Source organism: Delphinus delphis, chromosome X (assembly GCF_949987515.2).
Source record: "Delphinus delphis chromosome X, mDelDel1.2, whole genome shotgun sequence".
In the NCBI taxonomy this organism is placed as follows: domain Eukaryota; kingdom Metazoa; phylum Chordata; class Mammalia; order Artiodactyla; family Delphinidae; genus Delphinus; species Delphinus delphis.
In genome coordinates, this window is record NC_082704.1 from 86085641 (window position 1) to 86105325 (window position 19685).

Consider the following 19685-nt stretch of genomic DNA (forward strand, 5'->3'; position numbering starts at 1 on the left):
TTCTGGCCTGGCTCATGGCAATGATTCAGGCACAGCACACTGTGCTTAATAAGCTGAAGCTGACCTGAAAGTTTTCCAGGCTGAGGTTGTGTAGGGATATTCAGGGCTCTCACGCAGGAACTGCAGTCCCAGAGGGCACACGTCGCACCGCTGGAAACAAAGAGCTCACAATTGTTAGGTCACTCCGAACAGGATATACATCAGGCAGGCAGTGCAGCTCCCCAGGGTCCCAATGGGGCCTCCCACCCAGGGACCTTCCATCTAGAACTCCCTGTCCAATATGAATAATTCATTTGAGGTCTTGGTCTCAGGACAGACATTAGTAAGACAGAACGAGCTAACAGGGTCCCCGGTGTGGACTCCCAACTTGGAGCCTCCCGCCCAGTCCAATCCAGATAATCCAGTTTAGTCCTTGGTTAGAGGGACTGCCTGAAGGCAGCTGGTTTCCATCATTTGGCCTATCCTGTTCATCCCTCTTGTGAACTACAGCTGGAGGTGCCCAGTGGGTAAAGTGCAGGAGCTGGGGCCACCCCTGCGGTCCCATAGTCTGAGCTCTGTCAGGTGTAAAGAGGAGACTCAGCAGACAGTTTGCATTCAAAGTGCTCACAGCAGCTTGGAAAGGAAACACCGTGGGGCATCTTTCTTCAGGAAGAAGGGAAAGCTTCCAGGAGCAGTTCAGAAAAACAAAACTCATTAACGCCCTCTCTACTCCCAGGCTTTTTCTATATTTCTCCACGGTTGTGACATCAGTGTGTCTCATTCAGTAATCATAATCTGACATTTCCCAATCACTCTCCTCCAGACCTTTTGTCTGGAAGGGCTCTATGCAAGAAGAAAACCCATTTTCCCAGGAAAACATTTTTATACAATTTAACCAGAAAGACACATCACTTTCAGGAATCCCTCAGGAAGAATCCTTAACTTTCCATTGTTCTTCAAAATGGGTTCGGGTAACCTCCCACTCCTTTAGCCTTGAACATTTCCCCAGTGAGTAACCTAGATAAAAAGCAATCCCTTGCCGGGAACAGCTGCATTTAATAATCAAATGCCTTCTCAAGTGTGTGTAGCAAGAGAGAGATGAAGGAAGTAGAGTCAGGCTATCAGTTCATTGGTACAAACTGCAAATCTTTTGGAAGGTGGAATACAGCAACTCAACAGCAGTGAGACATCGCCAAGCAGGGGCGCGAGTCCCATCTGTGAGGAGTTGGGGGGAGGGGTCATACTCCCTGTGCTGTCCTTGCAGCTTTCAACAGTAACCACAAGTTAGCCCCACAATTATTCTCTGTACCAGAGATATGGAGCCCATGGGCAGCTCAGTTTCAGAGAACAAGCCCTTTCCCGTCAGCATTTGTATGATGATCAAATATCATATTCACTCAGCATCCATGATATTTTAGTAGACACCCACGGAGGCTGTCTGAAATAGACAACCATTCGAGAATATGAGTTCTGTTCTTCGAGATGCGCTTTCAGTTCAGCACAGCACACAGTGAGGCTGAAACAGCTGCACAAGACAGTTTCAGGTTTCAGCTTAGAGTCAGGCCCAGGGAATTAGGATCTGTGAACCCAGGACTTTTTAGAAGCCAGCGGCTTTTCTTCAGTAGCAGCAAAGACGAGACGAGGAAGGGCCAGACAACTGTGTTCTCAATCTAAGTGACAAGCAAGTCTTTCTTAAAAGCCCCCCCACACACACACACCTTTTTTTTAGTAGAAGTGGTTAGGATGAACATCATTATCATTTTTTAAAATTTTAAATTGAAGTATAGTAGATGTACAATATTATATGTTACACTTGTACAGTATAGCAATTGACAATTTTTAAAGGTTATACTCCATTTATAGTTATTATAAAATATTGGCTATATTCCCTGTGTTGTATAGTATATCCTTGTAGCTTATTTATAACTAATAGTTTTTATCTCTTATTCCTCTACCTCTGTACTGCCCCTCCTCCTTCCCTCTCCCCGCTGGTAACCATTAATTTGTTCTCTATACCTGTGAGTCTTAAAAGCCCTTTTTAAAACTTGAAGTATAGTTGATTTACAATATTGTGTTAGTTTCAGGTGTACAGCAAAGTGATTCAGTTATATATATATACATATTTCTCAGATTATTTTCCATTAGAGGTTATTACAATTTATTGAATATAGTTCCCTGTGCTATACAGTAGGACCTATTGTTTATTTATTTTATATATAGTAGTATGTACCTGTTAATCCCAAACTCCTAATTTATCCCTCCCCCACCCCTTTTCCCCTTTGGTAACCATAAGTTGGTTTTCTATGTCTGTGAGTCTGTTTCTGTTTTATATATAGATTCATTCCTATTATTTCTAAAAGCCCTTTTTATCTTGTCACTTTTAGAGTCCAGGCAGACTCACTCAAAAATATGTACACTGGGCTGGAAAACCAGCGACCTCTAGAGGCCAGACAGTTCATTTCCACAAGAGTACACTAGCAAACTAAAAGCTGGATTTCAAATCTCCAAAAGTACGTTTCTATCTGGAGATTGCATCTATTTTCATGTTGTCTCCCTTTTCCCAGAGGCTCCAATAGGTAAAAATCATTCATTACGGGGTCTTTTTCTCTTTTCAATAGTCAAAGAGTTTAAATTGCAATCGCAAAAAGCAAGGGAACTATGATCCACTAACATTTTTTGTTTTTCCTTTGCAGCTTTCCCTGTCAGGATGATCTGTCTAGCACTGATGAACTGAAGCATATAACATTTTATATTAACTTTTATCATATGCCTGGATACGATAGCCATAAATACAAAGTGTTTTAAAAATTCCCCTCTTGGACTTGGAACGTATTATGCTTAGTGAAATAAGTCAGACAAAAAAAGACAAATGCTATATATTATCACTTATATGTGGAATCTAAAGAATAAAACAAACGTGAATAGAACAAAAAAGAAGCAGATGCACAGATATGAAGAAGAAACTCGATTACCAGTGGGGAGAAGGAAGGGGGGGAGGGGCAAGATAGGGGTAGGGGATTAAGAGGCACAAATTACTATGTATAAAATAAATAAGCTACAAGGATTTATTGTACAGCACAGGAAATATAGCCAATATCTTATAGTAACTTTAAATGGAGAATAATCTATAAAAATTTTGAATCACTATGTTGTACCCCTGAAACTAATACTGTAAATCAACTATACCTCAATTTTTTTAAAAGTGGGAAAAGGAAATGATCAGACCACACACACATAAAAACCCCCTTTTTCCTTCAAACTGTAAAATCAGCATTTATGGGGTTAACATTACAGCTGCCTAGAGAGCCAGGCTGCAACTTAAGGAGGGGCTGCAGTGGAGCTGAGGCAGATGCTAAGCTGAAGAAAAACTAGAGTATCTTATTATTGTTTCTTTCACTTGGTTATTTTTTTTCTCCTGGTTTATCTAAAGCCTTGCTTCAGCCCTGGGACCTGATTTAGCTATTTTCCTTCCACTTTAAGGAGAGAGCAACACAAACTTTTAACATTTTTGGTACGCCCAAGGCCCGCCTTCAGGAATTTGGGGACACTTCCCCTCCTACCTGAAGGAGACAGCAACTACAAACTGATTTTTTATTGTCTTTAGCTCATACAAAGCTCATTTGGGCAGAATATTAGGGCCATTTCTCCTCCCACTTGGAGGAGAGAACAAAAACCAAAGCCATCAGCTGAGCTGCTCTTTTTCCTCCTTTTAACCAGCGTAGCCAAGAACAGCCAGGGGGATGGAGCAAGCCAACTCCTATGGCTGGATTTATCATTCTTCAAATTCCAGAGGGAATTTGCCTCTCACAAGAGATGGCAGCTCAGTTGCTGCAGGTAACCCCATAGCCATCCAGTCACCCCCCCATCCCTTTTTCTTTCTTCTTCCTAAGTAATGCTGTAGCCATATTTCAGTGAGTCAGTGTTGTTCTAATTGAGTCCCACTACTGCCACCACATCCGATGATTCGCTGCAAGAACTCATAGGACTGGGGATATAGTTGTATTTGCAGCTAAGGTTTACAACAGCAAATAGATATGTGGTAGAATCAGCAAAGGAAAAAGACACAGGAAGATGCCATGCACAGGTTTCCTTATGCTGTCTCTCTCCCACAAGGGGTCATGCCGATCTTGCTCTTCCCTCAGCAACAAAAACAAGCAATACGTGCGTGCGTGATGGTTCCGCCCAGAGAAGCCAATTAGAGACTCACCGCCCAATATCTTTACTGGGACTTAGTCACCAGGCACCCTCAGCTGAGTATTTACCAAAATTCCAGATCCCCAGAAGGAAAGCTGATGTTTGACATAAACCACACTGTACAAACAGTCTAGGCATAGTGAGCCACACTTTTCAGTTAGGGAATAGTGGAAACTTTCCTGAAATCCAAGTTCCCAGACTCCAGCTAAGGGCAAACCTTGTGAGCAGGTCTTTCGAGGGAGAGCAGTCTCAAGCCTGTGATGTTAACCCCTTTCTGGGCACACAGGCGTTATTCAGTCTCAGAATAACAAGACTAATACCACCACCACTGATATAATTACCAAGAATAGTTTATTTAATTAAAAAATTTTTATTGGAGTATAGTTGCTTTACAATGTTGTGTTAGTTTCTACTGTACAGCAAAGTGAATCAGCTATACATATACATATATCCCTTCTTTTTTGGATTTCCTTCCATTTAGGTCACCACAGAGCATTGAGTAGAGTTTCCTGTGCTATACAGTAGGTTCTCATTAGTTACCTATTTTATACATAGTGTACATGTCAATCCCAATCTCCCCGTTCATCCCACCCCCTTTACCCCCCAAGAATAGTTTAAAAACATGAATATATTCTCACTATTCTCTCCCAATTTTTTCATGGTTGTACTATATCTACATTACCTGAGCCATTACATTTTTTAAATTATTTATTTATTTATTTTTGGCTGAATTGGGTTTTGTTTCTGCACCCGGGCTTTCTCTAGTCATGGCAAGCGGGGGCTACTCTTCGTTGCGGTGCGCGGGCTTCTCATTGCAGTGGCTTCTCTTGTTGCAGAGCATGGGCTCTAGGCACACCGACTTCAGTAGTTGTGGCGTGTGGGCTCAGTAGCTGTGGCGCATGGACTTAGTTGCTCTGCGGCATGTGGGATCTTCCTGGAATAGGGATTGAACCCGCGTCCCCTGCATTGGCAGGTGGATTCCCAACCACTGCACCACCAGGGAAGTCCAGCCATTGCATTCTAAACTCTCCCTTTGAACTGTTACTTGGTCTTAATTCTTTGTTTTTTTAATATTTATTTATTTAGCTGTGTTTGTCTTCGTTGGGGACGTGGGATCTTTCCTTGCGGTGCACGGGATCTTGCAGCGTGCAGGCTTCTCTCTAGTTGTGGCATGCGGGTTTTTTCTCTCTCTAGTTGTGGTGCGTGGCACGTGGGCTCCAGGGCACATGGGCTCAGTAGTTTTCGGCACATGGGCTCTCTTGTTGGGGCACTCGAGCTCACAGCTGTGGCTCGAGCTGTGGCATGTGGGCTTAGTTGCCCCGTGGCATATGGGATCTTAGTTCCCCAATCCCCAGTATTGCAAGGCAGATTCTTTACCACTGGACCACCAGGGAGGTCCCTTATTTGGTCTTAATTCTTAGTTCAGTGTTTACCGCCTGTCCTTACATCAAAGACTCTAATCATTTTGGTTTTCTGAAGTTTGTTCTTTAATAGATTTCTTGGGAAGAACATATGAGGACAATATTCCTTGAGTTCTCGCATGTCGATAACATTTTGTCCATGTACTTTATGGTTGAAAGACAGTTTTTCTTGGTAAAAATTCTTGGCTCACATTTTCTTTTTTTTTTTTAATTAATTAATTTATTTTTGGCTACATTGGGTGTTCGTTGCTGCATGCAGGCTTTCTCTAGCTGTGGCGAGCCAGGGCTACTCTTTGTTGTGGTGTGTGGGCTTCTCGTTGCAGTGGCTTCTCTTGTTGCAGAGCATGGCCTCTAGATGCGCGACCTTCAGTAGTTGTGGCATGCAGGCTCAGTAGTTGTGGCTCGCAGGCTCAGTAGTTGTGGCTCGCGGGTTCTAGAGCGCAGGCTCGGTAGTTGTGGCGCACGAGCTGAGATGCTCCACTGCATGTGGGATCCTCCCGGACTAGGGCTTGAACCATGTCCCCTGCATTGGCAGGCAGATTCTTAACCACTGTGCCACCAGGGAAGCCCCTTGGCTCACATTTTCTTTCCTTGTTCTATGTTAAATGTTACTCCACTTTATTCTGGCAGGAAGGGTTGCTATCAAAATCTGATGACTATTTAATTTTCTTTCCCTCATAAGTCACTTGCTCTTTTTGTCTAGATGCTCCAAAGATCTTTATCTTTAAAGTCAAATAATTTATGAGAATATGACTTAGTGGTGGTAGTTCTGGGTGGATATTCTCAGGTACACGGTATACTCTTGCAAATAATTTTTTCTGTACCTCCCACCCCCCAGAGACACCAACTACGTATATATTAGGCAGCTTGATTTTATCCCACAGCTGATACTCTGTTCATTTTTCAGTCTTTTTTCCTTCTACATTTCAGTTTGGATAGTTTCTATCACTATGCCTTCAGATTCACTAATCTTTTCTTCTGCAATGTCTAATCTGATGCTACTTCTAGCCATTCATTTTTCATTTCAGATACTGTAGTTTTTCATCTCCAGAAGTTTTATTTGGACCTTTAAAAAAACTTCCATAAAAGCAGTAAGAATGAGCATTCCTGCCTCCTTACCAGCTTGAGGAGGAAAGCATTCACCATTTAGTATCACATTATGGATAGATTTTTCTGTGGATGCCCATTAGCAAGTTGAGTGAGTTTTCATCATTTTTAGTTTACTGGGTGTTTTTGTATCATAAATGTGTGATTTTGTAAAGTCTTTTTTAATATATCTTTTGATATGACCATGGTTTTCATTCTTTATTCTGTTAATATGGTGAATTATATTATATTAATTGGACTTTGGATGTGTAACTGACCTTGCATTCTTAGAATAAATCCCACCAGACCATGATTAAAAAAAGAAAAAAAGCTTCCATGTCTCTACTTAATATGCATAATCTAGGATTTTGAACATTGGAATAGAGTTATAATGACTGTTTTAATGTTCTTCACTACTGATTCATAATCTGTGTCATTTCTGTGTCAATTTGATTTATTTTTCTCCAAATCATGTGTCCTATGTTTGCCTGGTTCACTGCATGCCTTGTTATTTTATTAAATAATTTGTATTTATTTATTTATTTACTTTTGGCCATGTGGCATGCAGGATCTTAGCTCCCAAGCCAGGGATCGAACCTGTGCCCCTTACAGTGGGAGTGTGGAGCCCTAACCACTGGACAACCAGACAATTCCCCATGCCTGGTTATTTTTTACTGGATGAAAGACACTGTGAATTTTACCTTGCTTGGGGCTGGATATTTTTGTATTCTTATAAATATTGTTAAGGTTTATTCTGGGACACAATTAATTTATCTGGGAATAGTTGGATTTTTTTCAGGTCTTGCTTTTAGGCTTTATTAGGCAGGGTCAGAGCAACATCTAGTCTAGGGCGAATTTTGTCCCCACTACTGACCTTCTAAGCACTCTACTTGATTCCCTGTGAATTATGAGGTTTTCCACTCTACCTGGTGAGATCAGGAACTATTCCCAGTCCTCTGTGAACTCCAAGGATTATTCTCACTAATCCCTTCTGGTGGTTCTTTACCCAGCCTTGTGTAATTTCCTCATATCCATGAGCTGAGGAGTACTTAGTCAAAAACTCAAGCAGGACCCTCTGCAGATCTCTGGAGCTCTTTTCATCTCTATGTAGCTCTCTTCGCTCCAGCGAGCTGACTTGTGAACTCTAGCTTCCTTGGTCTCCTTGAACTCCCAGGTCCATCTCCTTAACTCAGGACGAGTACTGGGCTCTGCCTGAATTCCCCCTGTCAGTGTTATGACTGGAAACTCTATCCAGGCTGAGGCATTTGTAGAGCTCACTTCATTTGTTTCCCCTTTCTCAAGGATCACTCTTCTTCATTGCCAGATGTCCAATGTCTTGAAGACCATTGTTTCATACACTTTTTCTCATTATTTTAGTTGTTTCAGATGGGATGGTAAATCTGGTCCCTGTTACTCCATCTTGGCCAGAAGCAGAAGGAAGTCTGGTGTTCTCTCTTAGTATGCAGTTTTAACTTTTTAAAAATTATTCTAGGTTTTCCAGAACTATAGTTTTTAGTATTTGTTTTGTTCCCTTGGTCTGGTTTTCTTTTACAGGGACTTCTATGGTATATGAATTGGATCTTCTTTCTCTACCTTCAGTGTTTGTCACTTGTTCTCAAATCTTTTTCTTTCCTTCTTTCCTTCTTTCTTTCATTCTTTCTTTCTTTCTTTCTTTCTCTTTCTTTCTTTTTCTCTTTCTTTCTTTCTTTCTTAAAGAAACATTTTCCTCCTTTTTGCCTTCTATTTCCCTTAAGCCATCATGTGTTATGTTTATTTGCTTCATGTTCCTTATAGTTTAATCTTCTATTCTGAAATGACTTTTTCTTTTCTCTCCAAATATTTCCTGAGATCCATCATGTTATTTCTGAATTTTTCTAGTACTTATTTATGCTATTCTTTTATTGCCTTGCACCATTTTCTTAATGTCTTTTAGCTTGTTCAAAATAGCTGGCTTGGACTTCCCTGGTGGTGCAGTGGTTAAGAATACGGCTGCCAATGCAGGGGACACGGGTTCGATCCCTGGTCTGGGAAGATCCCACACGCAGCGGAGCAACTAAGTCCATGCGCCACAACTACGGAGCCTGCACTCTAGAGCCCGTGCACTGCAACTACCGAGCCCACGTGCCTAGAACCTGTGCTCAGCGACAAAAGAAGCCACCACAATGAGAAGCCCGCGTACTGCAAGGAAGAGTAACCCCTGTTTGCCTCAACTAGAGAAAGCCCGCACGCAGCAACAAAGACCCCCGATGCAGCCAAAAATAAATAAAATTTTAAAAAAATAGCTGGCTCAGGAATTCCCTGGCAGTCCAGTGGTTTGCGCTCTGCACTCTCACTGCCGAGGGCCTGGCTGGGTTCAATCCCTTGTTGGGGCTCACAAGAGGTGAGGCAAAAAAAAAAAAAAAAAGCTGACTATAGCTTTGATGTGTTCTGTAAGCGTGAGTTTCAATCATGCTTTCATCGTCTCTAAGGTTGATATTCTACCGCTTATTCTTTTATCCTTATAGCAACATTATATGGGATTTGCCTTCTGTACATTTTTGTTGCTCTTCTTTATAAGAAATTAGTTTTCCTGAACTTTTGGAAGGAGGTGGGGTTCAGGGTAGCTTCTCAAATGTCAGAGCTCCCTCTTCTGTTGTTTTTGCATAGTGCTAAAGATTATGGCAACTTGTTTCTGAGATTTCTTGACTCTATTCCCCTACTTTTACCTGGACATTCTCTTTCCTTATTGAGGTAGACCGAATAATGGCTCCCTAAAAGAAATCCATGTCCTAATCCCTGAAACCTGTGAATGTTACCATATGGCAAAAAAAAAAGGACTTTGCAGATGTGATTAAGGATTTTGAGATGAAATTATCCTGTATTCTCCAGGTGGGCCCTATGACAAGTATCTTATAAGGGAGGCAAAGGGAGATCACACAGTTTGAAAAGAAGGAAATATGACCATGGAGGCAGAGATTGGAGTGATGGGGCCATAAGCCAAGGAATGCCAGCAGCCACCAGAAACTGGAAGAGGCAAGGAATGGATTCTCCCTTAAAGCTTCCAGAGGGAGCATGACCCTGCCAATGCCTTGGTCTTGGTCCAGTGATACTGATTTGGGAATTCTGGCCGCCCAAACTGTGAGAGAATAAATTTCTGTTGTTTTAAGCCACTAAGTTTGTGATAATTTGTTCCAGCGGCAATAGGAAACTAATGCAGAGTTTGGTGACAGAAGAGGGGTGTTGCTGTAACAAATATCTAAAAATGTGGATGTGGCTTTGGAATAGTGTAGTTGAATACTATGTAGAGGCTGGAAGAATGTTAAGGAACATGACAGAAAAAGCCTCAATTGCTTAAAACAGACTGCTGGTTGAAATATAGATGCTGAAGTCACTGCTGGTGAAGGCTCAGAAGAGGTGAGGAATGCTGGCAACCTGTGGATAGAGCAGGACCTTGCTGAAACTTTGATTTTGGCCGTGATGCTGATTTCAGACTACTTACCTCCAGAACTGTGAGAGAATAAGTTACTGTTGTTTTAAAACACAGAGTTTGAGGCAATTTGTTACAGCAGCCATAGGAAATGAATACACTTACTCTCTATTGTTCTAACCTGTTCAATTTTGATTTTACCTTCAGAAGTTTCTCCTCAGTGTAGATCCCTATCCTGGAAGAGAGCCCTAGTGGATCAATGTACAATAAAGGATTAACTCAGCAGGTCTGGGTTGTCCAAACATTGCATGTCCCAAAGAAAGGTTTGGCCCTCGCCCAGCTCCTGGTAGACAACCTCTAAGCCCTTGGCATAGTCCTCCTGTTAAGAATATCTTTGTTTACCTGAGTCCATGAGCCATGCCATAGAGTTTACTCTAAAGCTGTAATTTATGGTGGAGGTCTTGGGCCAACCAGAATCAGCTCGAACTTTGGAGAGACTGAGCAACTAAGGTCAGCTCTGTCCATGTGATTGACTCCAAATAAAAACTCTGACACCAGGACTCAGGTGAGCTTCCCTGGTTGGCAATATTTCTGTGTGTTACTCCACATCTTGTTGGGAGAATTAAGCACTGGCTAGATGACTCCTCTGGGAGAGGAGAATTGGAAGCTTGCTCCTGGTCCCTCCTGGACTCTGCCCCATGTGCTCTTTACCATTGCTGATTTAAATCTCTATCCTTTTGTTGTAATAAACTATAACGATGAGTATAACCACTCTGCTAAGTTCTCTGAGTTCTTCTGGTGAATCATTGAACCTGAGGGTGGTCTTGGGGACCCCCAAGCACAGTCAGTCTTAAGAGTTCACAGGAATTAGGCTGCTCCAGCCCCCTCAGACTTTACTGCAGACCCCTTACATTCACTTGTTAATGGATAGGGTAAAATGCTTCTCAGTTTCAGCTGCTGAATTCAAGTTGGCATACCATCCCTGTTGACTGTTTTGGCATTCTCCTATTCTCAGGCCTGTCAAGTGCCCCTTAATTCGCTCTGCTTTTTCCTACACAGATAACTATACCATGCAGTTCTTGTGGCTACTGGTGACCTGTCCTCACCCACAGGTATTTTGAAATTCATGGATATTTCGGCTATTTATTGCTGTGGAACTAAACTGCACCAAAACTTAGTGGCTTAAAATAATAACCATTTTATTGCTCACGATTCTATTGGTCAAAAACTTGGGCAGGGCTCAGTGGGGATGGCTCCATTTCTTCCCCATATGATGTCTGAGGCAACTAGAAAGGGGTTGGAGGATCCAAGATGCTTTCAACACATGATTGGGACCTTGGTGCTAGTTTTCAGTTGGGGCCTCAGTTCTTATGCACATGGACTCTTTTATAAAATGGTGTCTCAGAGCCTTGGTCTTCAGAAAGATAGGACTTTTTTACAGGGTGTCTAGGTTCCCCTCTCACTAAAGCAGAAGTTCAAGGCCTCTTAATGTCTACACTCAGAAGCCCCAGAATGTCATTTCTACTGCATTTTATTGGTGAAACAGAACATAAGGCCAGCCCAGACACAAAGAATGAAAAAATATACTCCATATCTCAATGGCAGGAGTGGCAAGCACTAATGGGGATGGAAATATCGTTGGCAGTCATACCTGCAGAAAATCTACCATGCTGGGGATACTGTGTCACCTAGTTTTGTTGTGAATATTATCTATGGGTTTTGACGCTGCTATCTGGTTGCTGTTTGCATGTTGGCATGAAGAGAGATTTAAAAACTGCTCAGCTGCCACCATATTCCCAGCATCCATTCTAATTTTTAAAAAATCATCTCAGAAAAGAACAGAAATTTTGGGTGAGGGTCGAGTGAAGAAGTAAAAACATTCTAAATGGTACATTCTCCTAAGAAATTAGGAGTAAATGAAAGTAACGCATGTGTGTGTGTGTGTGTGTGTGTGTGTGTGTGTGTGTGATGGACCAATAGAGAAAATTTGAATCATGTTTATAAGTAATAGAAGGATAATCACCAGCAGAATTGATAAGCAGAGTTGAACTTCCAAATTACTAGGGGAGGAAGAAGAATGAACAGAAACTTGACAGAGATGGCAAATGTAAGGAAATTGAAAAGGAGTATCAACAACAAAGTCGAAAAGGGAAACAGTCGATTGAAGACACAAAATTGAGTATATCATTAACAAATGAAATCGATTGGGTTCTCCTATACAAGACTGTGAAATAGGGTTAAAAAAACAAGAGTTATGCATTGTTTCCTAAATGTACATTTGAAATAAAGAGGCAAAACTAAACACTGTGTAAAGATACATCAGGTAAATGCAAGCAGAATAAAGGAGGTCAGATGATATAATTATCAGGTTAAACTCCAAGGCCAAAAGCATTCAACAGATTTTTAAAGAGACATTATGTAATAATAAAGTATACATTAGATGAAGATATAATATGTATAAACATTTATACAAACACAAATAACACCAGAAAAAATTCATAGAAAAGGAACACATTTTTTTTTCTTTTTTTTTTTGGTACGAGGGCTTCTCACTGTTGTGGCCTCTCCCGTTGCGGAGCACAGGCTCTGGACGCGCAGGCTCAGCGGCCATGGCTCACGGGCCCAGCCGCTCCGCGGCATGTGGGATCTTCCCGGACCGGGGCACGAACCCGTGTCCCCTGCATCGGCAGGCAGACTCTCAACCACTGCGCCACCAGGGAAGCCCAGGAACAAAATTTTATTTATTTTTTGGCTGCATCGGCTCAGTAGTTACAGTGCGCGGGCTTAGTTGCCCCGCGGCATGTGGGATTTTATTTACCCGACCAGGGATCGAACCGGTGTCCCCTGAGTTGCAAGATGGATTCTTAACCACCACGGTTAAGAATCCATAATTTATAAATTTTAAATTCATAATTTATAGTGGGAGGTTATACCTCATTCAGAGTATGATAGATCAAGCTAACAAAAATAATTAAAGGTAAGAAAGATCTGAAAATTATAATCAATAAGCTACATTTAAAAGACATAAAAAGCAATTTGTATCTTACAAGCAGACTCTCTACTCCTATGTCCTTGCAACATTAAAAAACATTCAATTGTCTAACTTTGCCTCAGAGAAATGATTGATATATTTTTTAAAAGTAGGGCTTTGGCAGATCATATTCTCTGATAGAGCCAACAAAAACAGAAATAAATTAAATATCACCATAACATCTTAACCAGCTGAAAATTAAGAAATACTTTCCAAAATAAATCAGGACTAAATGGGTCTACAGAGTCCAGTTCATAGAGAAAGATGGAAGTTTCCCAATTTATTTTTTAAAAGAGAATAATTTTAATACCAAAACTGAAATATATTGCTCGAAAAAGAAGATAACTAGAGACAATATTTCATGAATATAGCTAAACTTTTCTAAATAAAATATCCGCATATCAAATAAATCCAGATATGTTTTGAGAAAAAAAATACACCATAACCATTAAGATGATTCCAGGAATGCTAGTATGGTTTAATATTTGTAAATCAATCGATATACTTCATTACACCAACACTTTAGAAAAGCCATGTAACACTATTAATTGATATAAAAAAGTATGTGATACAATTCATTAGCCATTATATTAATAATAAAAACTCAAAATAGAAATAGAAGGAAACGACTTAAAATTGACAAAACCATTTTCCAAAAATTGCCAGAAAGCTTTATACTAAATGGTAAAATGGATAAAATGATTTCCATTAAAAGTGACAACACCATAGGGATGCTCTCTATCACATCTATTACTCAACATTAATTTGAAGGTTCTAGCTCAGCATTGTCTGATACAACTTTCCACAATGATGACGTGTTCTATATAGAGAGAGCTGCCTAATACAGTAGCAACTAGCCGTATGCTGCCATTGAGCACTTGAAATGTGGCTAGGTGTCTAAGAAACTGAATTTTAAATTTTATGTAGCTTTAATAAATTCAAATTTAAATAGCCATGTAAGCTTAGTGGTTACCATATTGGATAGCTAATTCAGTGGAAAGAGAACTAATGACATCAAATAGCAGATAAAAGAGAATATTAACTAAATCTAATATGATTATACAATTAGAAAACCTAAGAGACTATACTAAGAAGCTACCAGAATTGGTAGGGAGTTTTGATAAGGAGCTGAATATAAGATAACATTTTAAAAATAGGTCTTTTCTTACAATACTAGCAGTTAGCAGACAGGATTAGCAAAAAGAAGTCTTAACAATAACAATAAAAGTATTATAAATATCTAAGAATCAATTTAACCAAACAAGATGATGGACTTATAAGAAGAAAACTATGAAATATCATTGAAGCATACAATACAAGACATAATCAGAGACAGATCAAATCCCTAGATACAAAGGCTTATTATAATAAAGAGCATTAACTCTCTCCAAACTATTAATATATTGGGTTGGCCAAAAAGTTCGTTCGGGTTACCCAATAATACAATTCCAATCAGAATAACAATAGTTTTGTTTTGTGGAGGGTTTTGTGGGGTGCGTAGCATTCATTTTGAAACTTCATAAAATGATTCTAGGAACTTCAGAGTTCCTAGAAAAATAGATCTGCAAGAACAAAAATCCTTTGAAATCATATAGATTATAGAGACACAATAGAGTTCAGATCAAGCTAAATATATTTGTGACCTTATATGACAGAAGTGACATTTAATTCAGTGCCTATAGGGCAGTAACTTCCATAAACCGTGCTAGCTGATAATGTTGGATTTTACCTGAACCCTGTGATTCTGGTAAATAGTGAAGGTTAAGAAATTCCCTTACTCTTTTTTTTTTTCATTTATTTAGTTTTGGCTGCGTTGGGTCTTCGTTGCTGTGCGTGGGCTTTCTCTAGTTGTGGCGAGCGGGGGCTACTCTTCATTGCGGTGCGCGGGCTTCTCATTGTGGTGGCTCCTCTTGTTGTGGAGCACGGGCTCTAGGCACATGGGCTTCAGTAGTTGTGGCACTCGGGCTCCGTAGTTGTAGCTCGCGGGCTCTAGAGAACAGGCTCAGTAGTTGTGGCGCATGGGCTTAGCTGCTCCATGGCATGTGTGGGATCTTCCTGGACCAAGGATTGAACCTGTGTCCCCCGCATTGTCAGGCGGACTCTTAACCACTGTGCCACCAGAGGGATCCTCCCTTACTCTTTTGTGCTCTTGTGTGTTACTCTTTGCTTACTGCAAAGAACCTCCCTTCCCTATATGACTTTGGACTCACAGGCGCCCCTTGTTTACCTGTGACATGACCAGACACAGACCCTCCAAATTCTCATTCTTTTCCTTAAAAACATTCATTAATCTCAACAAAATGCTTGTTAGCCAAAATTTAAATTTAGCCAAGCTTCTCTCCTTCCTACAGGTTCCTGAACTCTGCTTGCCCCCAAGCCTGAGCAAGCACAAAAAATGTGGAATGTGCCCCTCTTCTCAGCTTGTCCTGGGAATCAGCTGACCACAGTGGGCACTTTCCTGTCAGACCCCATTAGTCATTCCCTTGTTTGTGCAGCTTCTCCTCCACAGATTCTGCTTATCTTGGCTTGCCTCCTCCTTACCCTATCTATAAACAAAAAGCCTTTTTCTGTTCGGTTTTGAGATGCTTGCAGATTTCTGAGATGGGAATTTTCTCCCTATTGCAATAGTCTTTCTTTCTAATTAGTCTCTCCCTATCTAATTCTAGATTTGTTTTTATTTGATGCAGCAACAGTGAAGCTTGACCTTGATCTCATACCATATACCAGAATAAATTTCAACTAGATTAAAAGTTAAAGTAGAAAAATTTAAAACAATAAAAATGAAATAAATGTTAGGACTATCTTTTTAGGACTACCTGGAATGGGGACCATACAAGACAGGAAATACAGAAGCCAGAAAAGAAAACTTATTTTTGATGAAAAAATACATTTTTCTAATTAAAGATCAAAGGACAACTACAAATGCAAAGGGCAAAAAGAGTTAGGGGAAAAATATTGCAATGCCACTAACTAACAAAGACTTAATATCCCTAGTGTACAAAGAGCTACTACAAATTGATAAGAAAAAGACAAATCACTCCAAAGAAAACTGGACAAAGGATATGAAGATTTGCAGAAGAGAAAATCTAAATGGTCAACAAACAGAAAAAGATCTTCAGTTGCACAAGTAGTCAGGAAAATGCAAATTAAAGCAGTTAAATTAGCCCTCTGATTGGCAAAAATTAGAGTATCAACATTCAGTGCTAGAGAAGATTTGCCTTGATGGACTCATATTTTGCTGGTGGGAGTAGGAAATGTTAAAAATCTTTTGGGGAAGTTATTTGGCTGTATCTATTCAACAACACAATAGCCTTACTTGTATTTAATAATAAAACTTAAAAATATAGGAAGCAAAAATTGACTGGTGAAATGAAACCCTGACTTATCAATACAGTGGGAAATCTCAGTAACTCAGGGAGCAAGCAGAAGAAAATCATCAGGAATGATATACACATTTAAAAGAAATTTTATTGGAGTATAGTTGATTTACAGTGTTGTGTTAGTTTCAGTTGTACAGCAAAGAGGAACAATATACACATTTTTAACAGCCCAACTAACAAGCTTGAACCAATAAACATATACGCTAAACCCAACTATTGGAAAATATATGTTTTTTTCAATCAAGAGATGGAACATTTTTGAAAACTAGGCCTGTACTTGAACCTTAAGGCAAATTTCAACAAATTTCGACTCAACATCATTCAGACAACATTCACAGATCACAGTGCAATTAAGTTAGAAATCACTAACATCGAGATTAACTTTGTGTTTGAGGAAATGAAAAATGGTGTTAGGAACTGTAAACTTTTCTGCACTCCCTCTAAGTTCCTTCTTTAATCATTAAGTATGAGAACAGGATACAACAGAATGAGATGGGCCAAATCAAAAACAGCTCCCTTCAGCAGCATTCCACCTGCGGGCCAAAGCCCACCAAACTTGCAGGAGACACTGCGCAGGGCTGTTCTTGTCGCAGCAGCCTGAATAAAGTCACCATTCCCTTGACATTTGAGTCTCGGAGAATTTTTGCATGTTCGACACTGGACTTCTAAATAATTCTTGGATCAAAGGGGGGAAAATTACAAATTAGCACTTGAAACTGAACACTAATGAAAATGCAACAAATCAAAACTTGGATCTTTGGAAAAGAAGTTTAAACTTCATGCTTCTATAAGGAAACTGGGAAGGCTGATTACTCGAATTTTTAAAAAATTGGATGACGTGCCCCACCACTGATGTCACAAACCCCCCCCCACACACACCCAGCTCAATGGCTCCCTGCACAGATGCTTGGTTTCTGGCGCTCAATCACCTCAGCTCCCTGCGCCCAGAGTGGTTAAACTCTCGCTGCGGGCGACTTCCGCTTCCTGGCCTAAATCTGACACGTACTATTCCCCCCGTGGCAACTACCCAGGGTCGGTGACAGCCAGAGCCGGGCGATGCCCCCAGCCGACGGGTGGACAGAGGCGCCGTCAGGTGGGCACGTAGCGGCGCCCCGGGCCCTGCCGCCGCGAGCCGCCTGCGCCGATCGGGGGCCGTTCCGCACCCCGAGAAGTGGAGCGGCGGCTGGGGCGGGGGCCGGTCAGTGTCTGGGCCGGTGCCTTGGAGGTGTCTTTCTAGCTAGGAGCGGGGAGAGGGGCAAGGGGGGTTGCAACGCGCGAAGATGCCGCGACTCCCCGGGGATACGGCCTGAGGGCGGGGCCCCGAGCACAGAGAAGGGAAGGCGCCAGGCCCGCGCCTCGGGGTAATGGTGGAGCATGAGGCGCAGGAGGGAGGAGTCCGGGATCTGCAGCCGGATCTGCTGGGCCCGATCGGCTCCCGGGAAGCCCCACCGGGGAAGGTCTGGCGGGGGCCCGCTGGCTCCGGCGCAGCAGAAATGCCCACCCTCCCAAGATGGCGACTCCCGGAGAGACACTCCCAAGGGGACAGCCATGTTAGTGGCCTGACAAAGTCACTAAAGAAAATCGGCAAGCCCGCCTCTCCTCCGACACACACAGACACGCACACGCACTGACACCTCGTGAGTGCACCCAGTGTAATTGGGGGCTAACGGCCGCTTCCGCGCCGACACTAAGCATGTGCGGTGCGAAGTCCAGAAACGTGGGAGTCCCGCAGAGGCAATTTCAATACTTCTGGCTCCGGGACTGAGTTTAACAGAGGCGGCGATTTAGGGCCAGTAAAACGTTGACATAATTATGGGGGTGTTACGACATGGCTTTCGGGCTCAGTGATGGTACTCTGTGGGGTGAGTGATGGGGCTTCTCTGGAGTCACTTATGAGGAGGTGCGTAGTGATAGGGGTTTGTGGGTGAATGGTGGGGGCAGTAGGGAAAGTAATAGGTAGTCTGTGGGGTGAGTATTGGGGGGTCTGTGGGGTCATAGTGATGCAGGGTCTATAGGGTGAGCAGGGGGTATCGGTGAGGTGAGCGATGAGGAGTCTGTGGGGTGAGTGATGAAGATCCCCGGAGGCCACTGATGGGGTATGTGGAATAAGTGACTGGGTCTGTGGGATAAGCGATGGAGGTTTGTGGGGTGAGTGGTCAGGCGTAAGTGCAGTAAGGAATGGGGACTGTGGTGTGAGTGATACAGTCTCGGAGGTGTGATGTGTGCTCTTTGGGGTTAGTGCTGGAGTTCCTGAGGGGTGAATGATGGGGGTTCTGTGGGGTGTCATAGGGGGTTAGTGGGGTAAATGATGGAGGGGTCTGTGAGATGAATGATGGGAGTTCAGTGAGGTAAGTGATGAGGGTCTTTGAGGAGAGTTATGGGTGGTCTGTGGAATGAATGATGGAGAGCCTGTGGAGTGAGTAATGGAGAGTGAATGAGTGAGTGAGATGGAGAATTTTTGAGGTGAGTGATGAGGGCCGCGGGATGAGTGTTGCAGGGTCTATGAGGTATATGATGGGGTTTATTGGGTGGATGGTCAAGGTTTCTGTGGTGTGAGTGATGGAGCTCTGTGGGTGGTCTTAGGATTGAGATGGGATTGTTTCAAAAACCTACCTTTGACCTTCTTGGTCCTCCTGTATCTTTGTTTTCTGTGTCATTAGTTTCTGCCCTTGATTTCATTGTTTCTTTTCTTTGGGTTTTTTCTTTTATTCTTATTTTTAAATTCCTAAATTGAATGCTTATCTCATTAATATTTAATCATTTTCTTTTACAGTATAAGCATTAAGTTCATGAATTTTTCTCTAAGAACACTTTAGCTCCATGTCACAAGTGTTGATATGTAACATTTCCACCACAGTTTATTAATAATATTTTCTAATTTTTGTTGTGGTTTTCTCTCTGATCCCTTAGTTATTTAGATATGAGATTTTCATTTCCCAAAAAGTTGTAATTTTTGTTACTGATTTCTAAATTATAGCCAGAGACTGTCATCTGAGTGATTATTAGGTGCAGGAATGGATGTTCCTTGAAGTGGATGGTATGTACTGAAATTTAAGTCCAAAACTTTTGTAAAATTGCAACTCCCACCAGCAACATATAAAAGGGCTCATTCCAAAATCATCTCCCACACTGAATGTTGCTGCACTTTTTAATTTCTGCCATTCTGAGGGCCAAACACAACAGTATGT

General features: G+C 41.7%; 2 protein-coding genes across 2 annotated transcripts in view; one reads left to right on the forward strand and one right to left on the reverse strand.

The window, feature by feature from the left end:
- ZNF157 (zinc finger protein 157) overlaps positions 1-19685 on the reverse strand; it is a 505987-nt gene that overhangs the window by 391720 nt on the left and 94582 nt on the right. The gene's annotated exons all lie outside the window — the stretch shown is intronic.
- The window catches only part of ZNF41 (zinc finger protein 41), a 52015-nt gene continuing 49842 nt past the window's right edge, over positions 17513-19685 (forward strand). The window contains exon 1 of the mRNA XM_069540371.1: positions 17513-17590. The gene's annotated coding sequence lies outside the window, so the exon portion shown is untranslated. The remainder of the gene's footprint in view (positions 17591-19685) is intronic.